The following is a 20,906-nucleotide window of genomic DNA, read 5'->3' as shown; positions in this document are numbered from 1 at the left end:
TTCCCTTGAGCCCGTCGACTCCCCACCTGAGCTGTGGCTCTGCAACTCAGTGGGTTTCAGTTTTCCGACTGGGAAGCAGAAGGAGCCTGTCTGGTTTCATGGGTGGTTCGGCCGAAGGCAGAACTAGCACGGGCCTGAGGAGGAGCTTGCCGGCCATGACACTCTCTTGCAAAGTGGCCTGGTTGATGGCATCTACGACAGATCAATGGACCAGCATGATTATGGCGAGGTGGCAAGGAAGTGGTGTGCAAAGAGGCCACAGTCTGAGTGAGCTGATTAAGTTGTTCCTGCTGTCGCTTTAAAAGTTCTTTCAACTCACATAGGTCGGAGTTCTGTGGAATGGCCGAAGGTGGACAGGGACTACTTTGGACTCCATACTGCAGACCATACATGGCCGGGAGAGAATGACTGCGCTCTCTAGCGCCCCCTAGGAATCCCTCCCTTTCCCAGCGGAGAGCTTCCGCACGTACCTCTATCAAAGTGGCCTGAGGCTGACGCCGGACCAGCTGTTTCAACTCCCGACGAAGGGCGCCATCGAGAACATGCTCCACAAAGTGGTCTCGAAGCAGAACGGTAGAGTTAAGAAGACCATCAGGCGCCTGCTGCTTTACCCGCTCCATAAGGGCCATCAGAGCCAAGGAAAACTCTTGCAAGGTCTCTCCCTCTTGCTGCGTCCTGGCGAAAAAGGCTTGCTGCAAAGCTATATAGGAGCGGGTGCAACCATACAAGTCCTTCAGGATAGCAATGATCTGGTCTGGGTCTGCTTGCTCTGCTCTGGTGCGGTATTTTATCTCCTCCCTCGCCTCACCCTCAAGATGATCAAACATAAAGAGGGCCTGATCAGCAGCCGTCAGACGACGGGCACGGATACAGGCCTGGACTTCCTCTGCCCAGTCATTCACACTTACACCGGTCTTACCATTAAAGATTGGGCACCTACGGTCACGAGGCACTACCACCAATCGTTCTGTTACTGTAGCACTGACATCAGCTCCTGGAGCAGTACTCACCGGGGCAGGAGGGGCTGGAGCAGCCGCGCTTGAACCAGCCCGCGAGGCCTCCCTTTCCCGGCAGAGCCGCTCATTGTCTGCCTTCAGCTGCATGACCTGTTCTCTGAGCTGTTGCAGTTCCTCCTCCATGGTACCAGAGGTGGAGCTGCAGAAAACCTGCTAGATAAATTTAGAAGATGGTGTTTAGGGCTGGGTTAACCCACTGCTGTTCTGTCTGACTAATTACACACAAAACAAAAACACAAGCTCTTTTTTTCCTTTTTTTTTTTTAAAGGAAACAAAACCCAAATAATGAAAGTAAGGTGAGAAAAAGAAAACAAAAAGGAATACACGTCTGACTTCAAAGTGTCATCCTGCCGACAACGCCAAGTTGTGGCAATGCTACAAGGAGAAATTAAGTTTACTTCCTTACTGAACCCAACAACGCCACCTGGGGGAATTTCGCCCCCAGGAAATTTAGGTAAGATACTAATTTCTATTACCCCAAAGGACACACAGGTTTAAGAGACACAGCGTGCAGACGTGATTCCAGAAAAGATTACAGTTTATTGACAATGTTCTTTTAAAAAATATACAATTCGAATTGCTATAAAATCAATCAGGAATATTGCACGAGTTAACCAGGGCCACTTGAAGCATATTACGTGTCAATTAAAGTGCTAGGTGCAGGGCTGAGGGCTCACTGGCATGGAGGACTGCTGATAAGGGGGGAGGGAAGGGGCCCTTATGTTACCACACATGAAAAACACACACACACACTGGTCACACCAAAGTGCACTACTGTACAGGGGAGTGAAGGGGACCGCCACCACCGGGATCAGTCAGTCTCCTGCCTCTGTGGCACCAGCAGCTCCTGCCCAAGAGAGAAGAGACAACGGTTAAAGGCTTCAATTACTAGGCCCAAATACATACACCAAAATATTTTCTTTTTATCACACACACACACACCCACTCACACACTCTCGAACCCTCTGAATATATAAGCAAAACAAAAATAAAAAGAAACAAAATAACAAACTAACTACGCCCAGGGGCACAGCGCAGTTGCAGCTTTAACAGGGTTCAGGTGCTAGGCAAAAGGCCTGCACCTCACACTCATACCCAAAACAAATGACCAAAATAAAAATTATTAAATACTAAAGTAATAATATGAGCTTGTAACGAAAAGAAACAAAAGAAACTCAGACAGAACAGCAGTAGGGACCCTGGCAGTGTAGAGGCCCGCTTCGTTAGGGACGTGGATGCTTCAGGGCTCCGGCACAGGGGGAGGTGCACTACAACACGGCAGCTTCGCTGTAGACAACAGGTCAGAGGCGGCAAAGTCATATTTAAGAACAGCTAGAGAAGGCACATTACATTAAAGCACAAAACAATGAGACAGCCTACCGTAGAAATTGACCACCACGCACGCAAAGCATACGCGCCCGCTTCCAGACCACACTCCCACTTCCGACGTAGTCGGGCCACACTGCTGCAAAGCCAAGGATAGTCAGCCATGTTGCTACATAACACCGATGCGCAGTACAATGAGATCGAGAGACCTACCTGACAACGTAGAGCGGAGGCACAACCAGCAGCAAAAGGAGCAGACACTGTGTGGCCGTGTGAACCGCCACACTCACGCACACACACAAAAGCCCCCAGGACCAAACTCCTTCCTCACGCTCCAGCCAGACGACCAGCCGACTCTGCTACAAGCAGAGAGTGCAATAAACACCATGCCAAGCCACAGATGCAGAGCAATAAACTACTGGTAGGAAAACTTACCGGAGAACATGAAAAGTATTGGATTAGCCTGTTGCACCTCACCGCCACACAAACACTGCCGCCGTCACGCCAGACGAAGCTGCACTGACGACGCTACTGAGACGAGGCAGGAGGACACGCACCTGGACCAGGTGAGCCTCGTCACATATAATTTTCGGTGCGCCGCCCCTTAATCAAGGGGGAGATTGATCCCAGACGGTGACACAGTGGGCAGGAAAAGAAAGTGGAATTCCACCCTAAAGCACTACACCCAAAATGAAAGTGGAATTCCACCCTAAAGCACTACACCCAAAATATAAAAACAAACAATGAGTGGGCCACTCTGCCACAATTGGGATGTACAAAACAAAAGTGCTTGGATCCATGTGTACGCACACTTTGATACATCTGATTTTTTTGTGTGACAGTTTCTAGATTAGTGGACATCAGTAGGAAATCGACGCAGGTCTTTGTACACGAGGCCCCTGCTCAGTACCTGGAGGTCTGAAGGAGCAGTAACATGATCTAGGACAGACATGGCAGAGCACTGACACCTCGACCTGGACATCTCCCAGAACCAATATTTAACCAGTGCATCTACCTGTATTTAGGCTACTTGTGTGCCTTCTTTGGAATGAATGAAGTTCAACTACAGTCTGTAGTTCCTCATCTCCTCCGATCCTCAGTACAGTGCATACCTGAAGGATCAGTTTCAAGGGGAGAGGGTGGGAAGCAGCCCATTGCTCCCCGAGGCCACGCCTCATGTCACTCCACAGGTGACATGTCAGAGAGGTGGAACTAACTAAAGACTGGTACACACTACAGGATAATCGGGCCAATTTTTGTCCCGATCTCCCCCTTCCGATCAAAGCCAGATGTCTGCAAATGACATCGTGTTTGATTTTCCTGTGGTGTGGGGTGTGTTAACAGATTTTGTCCAGTCAATCCGCTCGGAAGGCGTCAGAAGGAGAGATTGTGAATGATGAACATGTTTAATATTTGCAACTAGAAATAGAGTGGGTGGTACATCCTGGTACATGTATCTCTACGTCCACCAGATTAAAATGGAGGCTTTGCCTTTTATTTACCTGTTGCCATTGGGCCTCGCAGTATCGGGGCCAGAGCGCACAGCCTACAACTCGTGCTGTAACGCATACAGCCCACTTTCCCACCGTCTCCATGACTTTTTCCATGGTCGTTTTGTGTTGTTGTTGCAGACAGGAATAGGCCGAAAACAACAACCACTGCATCTTCCTGTCTTCCATGTCTGTTTACACTGAAGTCACGTTTGACCACGCGAAATTTGGAATATTGAGCATGAAGAACCTGATACTCTGCTGATGAATCGGCTAGTGTGTAGTGAGCTCTGTAGTGAGAGATCTTGTGTGATCTGTCTTGTTACCATCAAGTGTGTGGTCGCAAATCTGTGAAGGTTTGAAGAATCCTGTAATGTGTGCCAGCCGTAAACCAGGTGAGACTTGATAGACTCACAGGTGTCTCTCGTCCTCCTTGAAGAGGAAGATGCTGCAAGTGGTAGAACACTTTCCCAATTATTAACGGCCAACCGCTGCGCGCACGCGCACACACACACACACACACACACACACACACACACACACACACACACACACACGTAGTAGTATTAATAACCTGTGTAGTTGCAGATGTGCACACAGATTAGATCTGACCTCAGATCAGAGCAGCCGCTGTTATTTAAGCTGCGGCTGCTGCTGGTGTAACAGCCAGACCTGCTGCAGGGGGGGCTACAGGGTGGGCTGCAGGAGCTGATAGGAGCCGAGGATGATGGGAACCACAGACCCCCCCCACCAACACACATGGCGGGGACGGCCACAGGAAGCATGTGGCCCTGCAGGAGCTGCATAACATACTTCCTCTTTTCAGTGGTGACACACACACACGCACACACACACGCACACACACACGCACACACACACACACACACACACACACACACACACACACACACACACACACACACCATTGTCTTACATAAGCAACACTTACAATATCATACTGCAGCTCAAACAACCAAACACACAGGTAATTGTTGTTTCTGTAATTAAACATGTTGAATGATGTTTTGATCATCTGTATCCATGACAACAGCTGTTATAGGATGGATGCTGAATGTACAGTATAATGTTAAACCACCTCCTGTGTTTTAGGGTTTGGGTTAGTGACTCAAGTGTTGATCCATAAGAAGATCTAAAGTTTTCCATGTGGAGTGCTCGAGTGGTTGAGTAGAGCACGTCCAGTATTGACCTTGAGTCTCTCAGGTTGGTGTCAGCCAATCAGAAGAGTTGAGGCTCTGAGCCTCTCCTCTCATTAACTTACCGTTTCCTGAGTGATCCAATAAAAACAGAGTAGATTTCAGGTAAAACACCCAGAAGAACCAAATCCTACAAGTGCTGGATCCAGGTGGGTTGGACTCTCTTTCTGCTTTGTTGTGACATCACAAAGTCACAGAAATCCTGACAGCTGGTTTTAAGGCTCAGTTTCTGAATACAGGCCGTGTGCATTTCTACGTGGACTGAGGCTTTGATACTTTCACAGTAGGCTATTAATATAAAACCTAGACCTGCTTTAGTATCAAAATCAAGGCAGCATGCACATTCTCCTTTGGGTGGTGCTGGGAGCAGATCCCCAGTCAAGTTAAACATAAAAAATCAGCACTTGCTCCCGTAAGTGAGTGCGGGAGCAAGTGTTGATTTTTTATGTTCCTATAAAATACCTGTGTCTGCTGTGACCTCTGACCTTCGTTGCTGTTTTGTGGTGGTCTTTTGTGCTTTGTGCTGAACTCATCGTGTTTGAACAAACTTAGCTAAATCATCGTTTTCTCACTGACTCATGGCTCGAAATACAAAAAGCAGAAGAAGAAGAGGAAAAAGAAGAAGAAGAAGAAAAGCTGCAGCTGCAGATTCTCCAATATCAATTCTCTCGAATCAAAAACGATTCATTTATTCCAGCTTTATACACACAGATAAAAGAGAAGCAACAACAACAATAGCAACAACAACAACAACAACAACAGGAACTGGTTTTAGTCATTGAGGTTAAACTGTTAGATATTTGTTCGTTGTCTGTATTCCTGCACATGGTCAGGAGTGACATCACAGCACAGACAAACAGTGGACTCATCCTGCGACAAAATATTGTGTTTGGCTGAATCTGCTAAAACCAGATTGACAGGTTCAAAGGTAAACGTTTGTCACATGATGTCCATCAACAAATCTGACTATAGATTTTTTTTTTTTACTTCTTTCACTTTACATCAGAGACATGTCTCCAAGACGTGTCCTCAGCCTGAGATTTTCGAGGACACAGAGCATTGGATGTTTGTGATTTCAGCTCAGCGCTGAGGAGAAAGTTTCCAGACGGTGTTGAGAGCTGCATCATGGTCTCAGTCCTCGTCCGTCTCCGTCTCTAAGTCTTTGTTTAACGAGGAGACCGCGTCCGTCTGTGTTTGTCCGTTCAGTAAACACAGGCCTTTGTTTTCCTGCTGTGGACACTTAAGAGGAGGTTTGTCCTGCTCTTGGACTCGGGGGAAGTTATTTTCTGGTTTGTTTTGGAGGTCGTGTAAATAGTTGGTGATTTGTGGCGAGTCGAGCCGTCAGCTCCTCGTCACAGCGGCTGTCTCCATCTGTCTCCATGTCCCTCCTCCCTCTGTCCACCCTCCCTCTCTGTCCCTCCTCCATCACTCTCTCCTCTTTCACTTCAAAACAACATCACTCCTCCGCTGCTTGTAACCCAGCTGCAGCTGTGCACTGGACTGCAGAGTCCTGAACCCAGAGTCCCCACCTCACCCACCCTCACCTGTCCTCCTGAAACATAACATGTTGATTAAATGTCTGCAGCTCTGTGTGGGACCTCCCCCTTCACCTCCTCCTTGTTGCCCCCCACTATATCTTGTCAAACAGGATCTTGAACCTCTTGAGATTCCATCCTCTTCCTCTCAAGAGTCTTCTTCCTCATCTTGTCTCGTCACTGTTTATCAGTCCCACAGCAGCGCTGGAGGCAGAGCCTAAAAGTGGTGGTCGGAGCTGAGGGGCCCCAATGTTTTAGTCATTATTATTATTATCAACATTTATAGTAGTAGTAGTACTTATTAATTATTTTTCTTTGTTGCCATGGCAACACTGTGGCGTTTCTCCGTCTAATGTGATTAGTTCATTTTCCTGCAGCAGGTCTCAGATCAAGTGTGAAGCTGCAGTTCCTTCACTGACCACTAGAGAGTGTGTCCAACATTGAGTCAGACCCCATTTGGGTGACCAGATGAGAATGGGTGAAATTCGGGACAGGGATGGGACGAGAGGGGTCCCCGTTTCGTCTACAACAAAGCAAACAACACATAACTAACATGTGTTGTTTGGCGCTAGCATGCAGCCTGATGTCCGACTTCCCTTCATGCAAAATGCCAAATTCTTTCTGCAGTAATCAATCCCTCCCCACTCCTCCCAGTACCTGTGTAGCGGTTTTGGTACTCATCCTTGCGTTGTGTAGTTTTAACATACGAGTCAGACCTTCACCGTTGGCAACCTCGCCGTTTATTGTGCACACATGGACTGACCTGGCAGAGAAATCAACATTTACAGTCAGTCCAGCTCTTCTTCTCTCTCACACACACACATACACGGCTGAAAAATGTAAAACGAAAGGAAAGTGCAGGTTAGCTAACACGTGTAACCCTAGCCATGTTGTAAACAGAAATAAAAGAAAAACACTGTCAACTTTATATGGAAAAGGACGTGCTCGACTGTTCGGGAGCTATATGCTTAAGAAATACAACTTAAACCACCCCTTAGCATTGAAATTAAAGTAATTAACATGAAACAATAGCGGAGCTCGTAGCTTGTGCACCTACCAGGGAAATAGCATAGCCTGACTGCGGCTACCCCCCGGGGTGCACGACCCTAATCCGCAGGGGCGATGCATTTAATTACCATAGGAAAAACAAGTTTTTGTGTTGTGTGGTGAGTTTTTATGGCAAGTGGAATCAAATTATCTTTTAACTCTGTTACACCTGCAGAGACGTTTGTTGACTTTTGCTGTGTGTTCATCGGTCCCAGGACACACCTCCATGTCTCCATGTCCAATGAATGAAAATAATTCTATTATCAATTTGCACCACTGCCTTTCACAATTTAAAAAATCTACAACAGTCATAATTCATGTAGGAACAGCTGCAGCCACCAAGATCACCATGATCCTCTTTTAATGTTTTATCAGGCAATAACTATCAGACTCTGCTCTAATGTAATTTTCAGGACAGTTAGGACAGGATTCAGGATTCGGGACTGTCCTGAATTTTTTAGTCTCCATTGACTCCCATGTCAAAATGTCCAACTTTACAGCAGAAATAAACATGTTTACAACTGAAGAGTTCATTTGCAAAATTTTGGTAACCCTTTAATTTCCAGGCCGTTAATTACGTCATAATATCAAGAAATTACCTATGGAAATTACCCAGAAAGAATGATTAATTGCGTAGTAATGTCAAGAAATTGCCTAGAAATAACGGTCAATTTCATAGTAATGTTGAGAAATATAGCCAGGAAATAACTTTTAATTGTGTAGAAATAGCCCAGTAATAATGATCAATTGTGTAGTAATGTTGAGAAATATAGCCCAGAAATAACAATTAATTACATGGTAATGTCAAGAAATATAGCCAAGAAATGACACTCTAGTAATATAGACAAGTTGTAGTAGTAGAATTGCAGTGAATTACTGCTAAGTATTGGGTAATTACAGAGTAAATAGCCTGTCGTTTCCATGATATAGTCAAGTACTTTCAGTGTGATTAACCTGATGTAATTGTAATTTCCACAGTCTTACCTTATGGTTAGCTGCAATATCTGTTTCCCAAAAGCAAATGGTAGATCTGGCAACTGCTGGAAATGTCACCATAGTTAACCCATAATTACCTTTCTGCTGCCTGCAAAGTGTAGTGAGCTTTGTTCCTTAGAAACGTATGGGTAGTTTCAGTATAACTAACATGGTTATGAGAACTTCCACTGTAATAGTCTTGCCCAGTGGAAATGTCACCGTAGTTAACCCATAATTACCTTTCCACTGCCTGTAAAGTGTAGTGAGCTTTGTTCCTTAGAAACGTATGGGTAGTTTCAACATAACTAACATGGTTATGAGAACTTCCACTGTAATAGTCTTGCCCATAACCCATTTGGATGAAAGATGGTAGATGTGGCAACTGCTGGAAATGTCACCGTAGTTAACCCATAATTACCTTTCTGCTGCCTGCAAACTGTAGTGGGCTTTGTTCCTTAGAAACGTATGGGTAGTTTCAACATAACTAACACAGTAATAAGATCTTACACTGTAATAGTCTTTCCCAGTAACCCATTTGGATCAAATGTATAAATATTTTCCAACAAAGATAAGCTACGTACCATGAAATGTCACAACATGAACTCTTTTTAGGAACATAGAAGCCATTTCCAAATAATGGAGGAGATAATTACCTTCACATTTTATATTACAATATTCCTGCTATAACCTATCCACCTTTTTCTGAACTTCATAGAAGAAAGGCAAAGTAGATTAGAGTACATGAATGGGATGTTGTCCTGTTAAATCTCAAAACTCATATTCACATGTTCCCATGAAGAAAATACAATGAAGCTGTTTTCAGTTGTTTTTAATAATTTCCCTGCTTATGTCAGCGTATTGGAACATTCCCAGTAGAGTTATTCCCTTTCCGATACCAGTATTGGAAATGCCTCCGATACCACCAAAAATGTTGGCATCGGTATCAGCAGTCGGCTACTGGAGTCCATGTGTAGCCGGGACGGTCTACTGCGTTGTGTTCTGTGCACAATAACACGGGACGCAGGGCTGGGTTCACACTCAGGTTTATTCCTGTATGATGGCAACATAAAACAAAAAGGATGTGAATTAAATGGTCATCTTCTCCATAAAAGTCCTCTCTCAGTCAGGAACAGTGCAGACTGACAAATGCAGCACTATTTCTCCCAAAAAACTATCACATTTCTTCACATGGTAAAACATACAAGTAAACATCTCTAACATAACAATGGAGGCTGAGCAACCACACACATACCTGTATGATGGCCACATAAAACTAAATGGATGTGAATGAAATGGTCATCTTCTCCATAAAAGTCCTACCACACAAAAAATAAAATACATTTAGCATGTAGGCTAGTACATGGAGGACGCATTGACACATGCACACCACACACGCACGCACACGCACGCACACACACAGGGAGAAATCGCGGCAAAATAACTGTCTCTCTCTTGCTCAAAACAGCTCTTAAAACACACTACACGACAGAAAACACCATTCCAAACAGTTTTAGATTAACATTTGTTCATTAAATTGGCAATAAAACTCAACAGGAGCCTCAACTACATACCTCTCTCACTCAAGAACAGCCGCAGACTGACGAGAGAGAAGGGAGCGACGTGCGTCATATCCGCAGACTTTCAAAATAAAAGATCGGGTTTGTAAAGATGAAAGAAATACAAAAATAAAACCACAAAAATTTTAATTATACAGTATTAACAATAACAATAATCCATATTTGAAGTAAAAAGAAACCAAAACACATCATCTGATGGATTTTGGTGAAATTAATAACAATAAAATAAACACCAAAATGTGTAGTAGTTTCCTTTTTCTGTTTATCTGTGGCCCACAACATCATTTTAATTATTATTATAATAATTATTATTCTATTCTAGCTGCATGTTGTATTTATAACCCACAGATAAACGTGGTATCGGATCGGTGCCTGTAACAGATAGAAAAAGGAAACGACACATTTTATTGTTATTAATTTCACCAAAATCCATCTGATGATGTGATTTAAGTTCTTTTTTACTTTAAATATGGATTATTGTTAATATAATTAAATTTTTGTGGTTTTATTTTTGTATTTCTTTCAGTTTTACAAAACCCATCTTTTATTTTGAAAGTCTGCGGATATGACGCACGTCGCTCCCTTCTCTCTCGTCAGTCTGCGCTACTGACTGAGAGAGGTATGTAGTTGAGGCTCCGGGACCGAATAGTTACATTTGTTGAGTTTTATTGCCAATTTAATGAACAAATGTTAATCTAAAACTGTTTGGAATGGTGTTTTCTGTCGTGTAGTGTGTTTTAAGAGCTGTTTTGAGCAAGAGAGAGACAGTTATTTTGCCGCGATTTCTCCCTGTGTGTGTGCGTGAGTGTGCGTGCGTGTGCGTGTGTGTGTGGTGTGCGTGTGTGGTGTGCATGTGTCAGTGCGTCCTCCATGTACTAGCCTACATGCTAAATGTATTTTATTTTTTGTGTGGTAGGACTTTTATGGAGAAGATGACCATTTCATTCACATCCATTTAGTTTTATGTGGCCATCATACAGGTATGTGTGTGGTTGCTCAGCCTCCATTGTTATGTTAGAGATGTTTACTTGTATGTTTTACCATGTGAAGAAATGTGATAGTTTTTTGGGAGAAATAGTGCTGCATTTGTCAGTCTGCACTGTTCCTGACTGAGAGAGGACTTTTATGGAGAAGATGACCATTTAATTCACATCCTTTTTGTTTTATGTTGCCATCATACAGGAATAAACCTGAGTGTGAACCCAGCCCTGCGTCCCGTGTTATTGTGCACAGAACACAACGTAGTAGACCGTCCCGGCTACACATGGACTCCAGTAGCCGACTGCTGATACCGATGCCAACATTTTTGGTGGTATCGGAGGCATTTCCAATACTGGTATCGGAAAGGGAATAACTCTACTGGGAATGTTCCAATACGCTGACATAAGCAGGGAAATTATTAAAAACAACTGAAAACAGCTTCATTGTATTTTCTTCATGGGAACATGTGAATATGAGTTTTGAGATTTAACAGGACAACATCCCATTCATGTACTCTAATCTACTTTGCCTTTCTTCTATGAAGTTCAGAAAAAGGTGGATAGGTTATAGCAGGAATATTGTAATATAAAATGTGAAGGTAATTATCTCCTCCATTATTTGGAAATGGCTTCTATGTTCCTAAAAAAGAGTTCATGTTGTGACATTTCATGGTACGTAGCTTATCTTTGTTGGAAAATATTTATACATTTGATCCAAATGGGTTACTGGGAAAGACTATTACAGTGTAAGATCTTATTACTGTGTTAGTTATGTTGAAACTACCCATACGTTTCTAAGGAACAAAGCCCACTACAGTTTGCATGGCAGCAGAAAGGTAATTATGGGTTAACTACGGTGACATTTCCAGCAGTTGCCACATCTATCATCTTTCATCCAAATGGGTTATGGGCAAGACTATTACAGTGGAAGTTCTCATAACCATGTTAGTTATGTTGAAACTACCCATACGTTTCTAAGGAACAAAGCTCACTACACTTTACAGGCAGTGGAAAGGTAATTATGGGTTAACTACGGTGACATTTCCACTGGGCAAGACTATTACAGTGGAAGTTCTCATAACCATGTTAGTTATACTGAAACTACCCATACGTTTCTAAGGAACAAAGCTCACTACACTTTGCAGGCAGCAGAAAGGTAATTATGGGTTAACTATGGTGACATTTCCAGCAGTTGCCAGATCTACCATTTGCTTTTGGGAAACAGATATTGCAGCTAACCATAAGGTAAGACTGTGGAAATTACAATTACATCAGGTTAATCACACTGAAAGTACTTGACTGTATCATGGAAACGACAGGCTATTTACTCTGTAATTACCCAATACTTAGCAGTAATTCACTGCAATTCTACTACTACAACTTGTCTATATTACTAGAGTGTCATTTCTTGGCTATATTTCTTGACATTACCATGTAATTAATTGTTATTTCTGGGCTATATTTCTCAACATTACTACACAATTGATCATTATTACTGGGCTATTTCTACACAATTAAAAGTTATTTCCTGGCTATATTTCTCAACATTACTATGAAATTGACCGTTATTTCTAGGCAATTTCTTGACATTACTACGCAATTAATCATTCTTTCTGGGTAATTTCTTGATATTATGACGTAATTAACGGCCTGGAAATTAAAGGGTTACCAAAATTTTAAAAACGGAGTTATCTGCTTTTGCAAATGAACTCATTATATTTCCTCTTTCATGACAACTGTTTGCGGAACTCACCTGTTTATATTTTATTAAATGTATGGACGACTGAGGGCTTGGCCTCTTTGACTGACAGCGATGAGTGTGTGTGTGTGTGTGTGTGTGTGTGTGTGCATGCTCGGCACTGTGCTGCCCCCCGAGGAGAGAGTTGGTATTTCTTGATTAACTCATCAGTTTCTCTGCAGAGATTCACTCTGGTCAAGTTTCCCAACAACTCACACCCTTATTCACACACATTTGGCTGTTTAAAGATCAGTCTTTCAGGAACTTGGATCAATATATTGATTGTAATGATCAATAACCTAGCTTCACATTGCTCAGGCTATTCATTAGCACTGAGCATGTGTGACCCACTGTAAACAGCCTAGACATCATCATCATTTCCAAACGCCTCTGTTTCTGAGGATTTCAAAATAAAACACAACCACAGACTTTTTTCAGAATAAAACAGCAGAGTTATTGAGGAGGTTGAAATTGTGGACGGAGGAGGAAGCGACCATCACTGTCTGTCGGAGCTGGTTCAGGTGTTCAGGTGAATGGGTGGAGCTCTGACGCTCTATAACCGAGACATGTGGGTTCGAGTCCCACTGCATCTCCAAAAATGAATGTGAAAAAAGTGTTTTTTAAAAATGCCTGTCGCAGAGTCAAGTTCAATCTGACAGTTAGCTAGTCCAACTGTCTATGTTGCCATGGTTAGGTAAGTAGCCTAAACCTGGTGATTAAACACCTGGTGAACAGGAGCTAAACATCTGGATGAGATCAAACATGAGTCCAGAGTGAAAACAAAGATGAAGGATAGATGGACAGATTGTCCCTTGTCCTTCAGACACTGATGGACGACAGAGCTCTGAGCTGCTACGGAGACAAAAACAGTCTCACTGTGAGGAATGCGATGTGGGGGAGTGTCATCTGACCCCCCTCTCTGGCCCCAACTTAGACCCTGACATGAAGCTAATGAGCATCATTTATCCTCAGCTGCAGCTCAGCGAGAGGAACCAGCCGGAGAGCAGACTGGTTCTGGTTCTGGTTCTGGACGTTTTCTGCTCCTCAGAGGAGAAACAAACACAGTGATGAAGTGATTAACACAGAGTGACGTTCAGAAGGTGAAAAGTTTTGAGAATAAAAAGAATTGGAGTGAGGCAGAAACAGATATTAATATGTCAACAACACATGAGCAGAAGAAAATGATCCATTATTGCTGACTTGAGGCCAACACACACACACAAACACACACACACACACACACACACACACACACACACACACACACACACACACACACACACATGCACACACTGCTATGGAAACACATGTTCTGTCTCTGTCAGTCGTCACAGTTTAATTGGTGTAATTATTGTAAATCACTAAATCCCACCTGGGAGAATAGGGGGCAATAGCAGGGGGAAGAAGAGGAAGAAGAGGAGGAGGAGGCGGAGAAGGAGGAGGAGGAGAAGGAAGAGGCGTTGATTCTGAACCAAAGCCAGTTCATATTTTTAGATTTTTCCTGAGGAAGGTCCACAGCATGCGTTTGACCCCTAACACTTAACCCTTGACCCCTGACCTCATCACATTGTCTTCGATAAATTTAACATCAGGTAACAGATGAGTTGTGATGTGGGGAGATACTGAGGTGTGTGTGTGTGTGTGTGTGTGTGTGAGGTAACTGTCCTGTAACTGTGCTGTGGTGCCAGCTGCCTTTATTTCCCATCAGTCACACTTCCTCCTCTCTTCCTCCTTCCTTCCCGTAAGTTTCCCCTTTTCTGTCCCCTCCTACCCGCCACCACCACCACCACCACCACCACCACACACACACATAACGATCATCTGTGTGTGACACTCCAGGAACATCATGTTCCTGGAAATAATAATAATCACAACACATTCAAACACATCTAGTGTTCTCTGATTCTGTGAGGTGAAGTGATGACATGTGGCGGTTAGCGGTACTGAAGTTAAACTCACTCACCCATAAAAGACGTGCAAACCCAACCATCAAGTGGTCATTGACCTCTTGGCGAAACGGTTTGCATCGTCACTCACCTGGGGCATATCTATAATAACCACATCGGTCACGTGTGTGTGTGTGTGAAGAGTGTGTGAGTCAGCCCTGCTCAGCTCTGTGTCTTCCTGTGGCATGCTTGGAAACACCCACCACTGTTAAAGGGTCAGGACAAGGCGTCCAGCTCGTTGCTTAATACCAAACCACTAACGAGCATGGTGTAGCTGTGAGAAACTCACACATGTTCCTACACTGTCTGACGCAACCCGACCTCAGCCAGGAAAGTCCACGGTGTGACATCATCGCAGACCAGGTCCATGGATGTCCTCTGCTGGGTCGACCAATAGGACATAAGAGAATTTAGGATGCTTTAATGAGCAGTTTGTATAAAATGAGCCCTGACACCTGACACTAATCTTGTCCTGGTTGGACCTAGTCCTCGGTCCAACCAGGCCCGGGCCCGTCCTCCTCCCAGGAGGACCAGGAGCACCTCCCTAGGGAGGAGGCATCCCCCCAACCACCACAACGGGGTCCTTTCCACGCAAAGGAGCAGTAGGCCGACTCTGAGTCTCTCACAGGTGACTGAATGTCTCACCTTATCTCTAAGGGATGTTAAAGGGATAGTTCACCCAAAATTCAAATTTCACTCATTATCTACTCACCCTCACTCATGTCGACTAAGGGCTGGGAGAAGTTTCAGAGTCCTCCGTGCCTTCTCTGAGTTACAGGGCGGCTCGGCGCAGCACTGCATGTCCATATAATGGTTGTGAATGGTGCTCACTTTTCTTTGTCCAAAAAGACACAACAAAAAACATCCAAATACCTCCATACTGCTCGTCTGTAATGCCCCTCTTGTATTGAAGCCCCAACATGAGAAAAAAATGAAATAAGTACTATATGTTTTAGCTTGTTTGTAGTGGAAGCTCCCAGTGTTGCTCTGCCGGAATCTCGCGCGATTTGCGCAGCCGTGAGCTGGGTGTCAATGCAAATCGCGCAAGATTTGGATGGACCAGGAAGAGCAGTGCTGGGAGCTTCCGCTACAAACAAGCTTAAAACATATACTTATTTAATTTTTTTCGGAACATTTCTCATGTTGGGGCTTCAATACAAGAGGGACATTAGTACAGACGAGCACTATGGAGGTATTTGGATGTTTTTTTGGTGTGTCTTTTTGGACGAAGAAAAGTGAGCTCCGTTCGCAACCGTCATATGGACATGCAGTGCTGCACGGAGCCCCGCTGTAACTCAGAGAAGACACGGAGGACTCTGAAACTTCTCCCAGCCCTTAGTCAACAGGTTGAGTAGATAATGAGTGAAATTTGAATTTACGGTGAACTATCCCTTTAAAAATCTGTCCATGATATAAACACACATGCATGTTTCTAGGGGTGAAACATATGTGTGTGCCAGTATATGAAACTATTCCAGTCTGAAACAGGCTTCATACTGTGTATAATGTTTACAGTTAAAATAAACTTATATTTCATGTATTGAAATCCAATATGTATAAATAACACAGTGTGAGACTTTCACAAGTGTCAAATGTGAAGTAGCATAATGCAAACAATAAACTACAGTGAGTCCAACCTGCAGAGGATGTTGGTTCATTACAAAGTTCAAAAAGAAGATGAGGGAGGAGGAGGAGGAGGAGGAGGAGAAGAGAGGAAACCCTCTGTGAGATGTACTTAAAGGTTTTATATATGAGGTGTGTTATATGATAAATATATGTCAATATACATGTCAAGTGTTAGGGTTATTTACTTAACTGTCACGAAATATTGACACACAGGAATAGAGGAACCCCTCCAGCAAATACACAAAGCCACAGAGTACAGAGAGTATTTACTGGGTTTTCCCAGCAAATACACTGTGATGTTAAAGAGTCAGATGTTACAGTAAATAGATGAAACAGTTGGAGCAGTAGGGACAGGGACACAGTGTTTCCAGGATGTAGTCACACCCCACCACTTTCATCAGTGACCAATCACAGAGACATGAAGGGCTCAGACTACTTCTTGCAACCACAGAGCTGATACATGGCTCATGAGGATGGATGTGTCTCCAGTAAATACACAGAGCCAGCAGGAAACTCAGTGCTACTCACACCTGAGAGCTGTTTGTTTGTTTGTGTTCAAGCTTGTGTGAATAATAAATAAGGAACTAACGAGAGGGGAGGAGCAGGGAGGGGCTGGACGGGGAGGAGGAGGGTGAGTCACAACCTAACGGCTGCTCCCCACCCCTCTCACCCACTCAGGAGGCCTCCTGAAGAAAGAGGAAGCGAAAAGGGCTGACAGAGGAGAGCAGCTTCTCCTCTACTTCCTGTTAGTGTCAACTACACACACACACACACACACACACACACACACACACACACACACACACACACACACACACACACACACACACACACACACACACACACAGGTTCCTAGATTACAGACTGCCCAGAGTGAGTCGAAGGTCAGAGGTCACAGCTCTCAGACCAGCTGTTTTCATTCCATACGGAAATATAGTATATGACATGTTTCAACTTGGAGGAGATGCTACTTCATTTACCAGATGTGTTATCGTCACATGACATGTCTGACATTCATTAATGTCTAAACAGAGAAATTTGTCTATGTATGTATGTGTATAATCAATTTCTACAATAATTTTGTACATGGTGTCACATTTAAGAATTTATGCTCACAATATATAATTCATTTATACATCCAGGTTTTGTTTCCTCTTCTTGGTTGACCGTCTGTGTCGCCATGGAGGCAGATGAAGACTTTGATTGACAGGTGTGTTTGTCACTCTCACTGTTTACTGACGTGCGTCCGCACGATAAATTCAGTGGTGCAGACGGGAGATACGAGGTCAGCTGATGACTCTGCCTCAGCAATATTGACCAGAGCTGATTATTGATGATTGTATGTGGCTGTCTGACAGCAGCAGATTTCTCATACAGGTAACCATGGTGACACAGTTAAAGGTGCAGTCAGTGAAACATCTGTAGACACCTGGAGGAAACTTAGACTCATACCCACTGGCAGCTGTTGCTACTGTGAAGGAGCTGGTGTGAAACAATGTTCATCATCTGTGTATCTGCGGACACTGATCCTGACTTATTTCCATGGTAACTGGTGCTTTGTCATTAGGGTTGTTATAAGGAAGCTTTTGTTTAGCGCTGGATCAGAACATGTTTATGTGTATGCCTGAGTTTACATTCCTGCTGCAAACATGTCATCTCTCTCTCTCTCTCTCTCTCTCTCTCTCTCTCTCTCTCTCTCTCTCTCTCTCTCTCTCTCTCTCTCTCTCTCTCTCTCTCTCTCACACACACACACACACACACACTGGACACACACACACTGGACACAATGAAAACAGGAAATAGGTTGTCACACACTCCCTGTATCACACTATTGGTTTTATTACAAAGTGTAAACACACACTTCTTCTTCTTCTGTTACAATGATGACTGTGGTGTCTCTGAGTCCCCCACCACCCACCCACCCACCTACACACGCACACACAAAACTGTGACATGACATACAGTATATGACCCTGTATCAAGAGCGATGCCACAATATATGTGTAAACATCCTGTAGATATGTTAATGTTATAATAGAATAGAATAGAAAAACTTTATTGTCTGTTTATCACAGAAAGTCATCTTTGGCGTGGCTCAAAAACACATTAAAAAGACAGACACTCTTCAGACATAATAAAAGAAATAAAACAAGATAAGTTCATCATAAACTGAGGGGGAAAACACAGCAAACTGTGTGTTAAAGTGAAATTCCGGCGTAAGTGTAAACCATGGTCAAACACACCGTAACACCGAGTTAGACCCCCCCTCGAGAGATCAATTTGCCCGACCGCTACATTCACGAGATCCACCAACTTCAGCAAATACCGCAATATCGCCACACACGGCGCTGTCCGGATCCACTGTCTGACCGCAACCAAAACGCCACCATTTGCCCAAAATAATGCTCAGAACTGCACCAAATGTCATCAATAGTACACACAGGGTCCCAGCACGTAGTACGAGTTGTCAAACATCTGCTAGCTTTGCCTGTTTTCTTTAGCAAGGAGATGCAACTCAACTCACCTACTTCTCCTCCGGGAGCTGCTTGTTGGTGAGGAAGCCCTGACGAGTCGATCACCGAGTGCACCGGAGTTCCGCAGCTCAATCAACAATTACCTCATGGAAATACAATCAGAGTTTTTTTTTTTATATCTTGCATATCACTTTATAACTATTATTATCGAGTGCTGGCCACGATATAGGCGCAAATGAGAATTTTTAAGAGCTGCGGAACTCCGGTGCACTCGGTGATCGACTCGTCAGGGCTTCCTCACGAACGAGCGGCTCCCGGAGGAGAAGTAGGTGAGTTGAGTTGCATCTCCTTGCTAAAGAAAACAGGCAAAGCTAGCAGATGTTTGACAACTCGTACTACGTGCTGGGACCCTGTGTGTACTATTGATGACATTTGGTGCAGTTCTGAGCATTATTTTGGGCAAATGGTGGCGTTTTGGTTGCGGTCAGACAGTGGATCCGGACAGCGCCGTGTGTGGCGATATTGCGGTATTTGCTGAAGTTGGTGGATCTCGTGAATGTAGCGGTCGGGCAAATTGATCTCTCGAGGGGGGATCTAACTCGGTGTTACGGTGTGTTTGACCATGGTTTACACTTACGCTGGAATTTCACTTTAATTAAAGTGCTGATCAGGGGTGTGGTACATTCAAGTTTTTGTTAAGAATGTTCATGGCTGGGAATGAATGAGTTTTTGTAAATGTTTTTCTTGACCCGGGGGACTCTGTAGCGGCGTCCTGATGGGAGAAGCTGGAAGGACTTGTGCAGGAGATGGGTGGGGTCTCCTGTGATGGTGATGGTAATGTTATAACTTTTTTTTTTTTTACATAAAACTCTCACCTGTGTGTGTAAGTTCTATATGAAAATAAAGTGTTGACATACTTTTAATTTCTGTCTTAAAGCAGAAGTAAGCGATCCGGTCATTTCAAGTCACGACTTATGACTTTGTAGCGTTCCAGGCAACCCGAAACTCGTGTTTTTCCGACCTGTTGCCTGTGAAAGTCACTATAACGGCCACTCGTAACTTCCGACCCGTGAACTCGTACCAGATCGAACTGATACGACTTCACAGGTCGGAAAAACACGAGTTATGGGTTGCCTTGAACGCACCATAACTTTTTGTCAGCCGATGGAGTTAGCAGCCCCCGCCCTCGTCATGGATCTATTGGTCCTCGTCCCTACGTCACCACATTCACGCGCATCCCTTGGCTGCACACACAGCCCTTCATGCCGTTCTCTCTCCTCATTGGATAAAACTTAGGATAGGACGTAGAATACAAGAAAAGTTTTCTCCTCGGCTCAGAGCAGAGCAGAGTGACTGACAGACCCGTGTTTCAGACCAAACACTCCATGTAAGTGACTGCCATTGTAGACTTATATTAACACAAAAATATCGCTTACTTCTGCTTTACAGTTTATGAAAACAAGAAAGATCTACATGTTGATATGTTTCATCAATCAAATCTGTCTCTGATGTCTGATGGACTGTCTATCCACCATATAAACACGCATGTATGTTTTCAGTGTCAGTGTCTGTTAAGTTACATTGACAGGAGTTCCCATAAAGGAAACATGTATATTAGAGTCATAGTAGACTACACTACACGCTGTCCTTTACTCCACAGCAGCTGGGCGCAGAATGGCCTGATGGGAAACTGAGCCGGTGGTTTGTGGTCGTTTGATCCCACAGCTTGTTAGTCAGAGAGGAGCCGCGTCGATTCAGCAGATTCTCAGCCAGGTCCCACCAGAACAACCAATCACAGCCGTCCAGGGTAAGTCAGGAGGCGGAGTCTGTCTGGGGAGGGGGGGTAGGGTGCATGGCGGCCATGTTTGTGGTTTGTGGAGGAGAAATGTTGAGGACTAATAAAGAGAAAAGAGTTGCTGGTCTGTTCTCAGCTGGAGAGGTTTCATTTCATGTCACCACTTC

General features: G+C 44.1%; 1 protein-coding gene and 1 long non-coding RNA gene across 3 annotated transcripts in view; one reads left to right on the top strand and one right to left on the bottom strand.

The window, feature by feature from the left end:
* The window catches only part of LOC146990054 (isocitrate dehydrogenase [NAD] subunit alpha, mitochondrial), a 242,259-nt gene that overhangs the window by 207,410 nt on the left and 13,943 nt on the right, over window positions 1-20,906 (top strand). The gene's annotated exons all lie outside the window — the stretch shown is intronic.
* Window positions 2,191-3,078, bottom strand: LOC146990055 (uncharacterized). 2 transcript variants are annotated; one of them, XR_015035633.1, is made up of 3 exons: window positions 2,556-3,078; window positions 2,397-2,481; window positions 2,191-2,303 (listed from the first exon to the last, which is right to left on the bottom strand). It is a non-coding gene; the product is annotated as an uncharacterized LOC146990055 (long non-coding RNA). The 2 variants fall into 2 exon arrangements; XR_015035634.1 differs by having other exon boundaries at window positions 2,208-2,481; window positions 2,556-2,701; window positions 2,778-3,078.

The sequence above is a fragment of the Trachurus japonicus genome, chromosome 3, assembly GCF_045865225.1.
Source record: "Trachurus japonicus isolate A0001 chromosome 3, Traja_1.0".
NCBI classification, from domain to species: Eukaryota; Metazoa; Chordata; class Actinopteri; order Carangiformes; family Carangidae; genus Trachurus; species Trachurus japonicus.
Note: the sequence above shows the minus strand (reverse complement) of the source record. Positions and strands in the feature narration are given on the sequence as shown.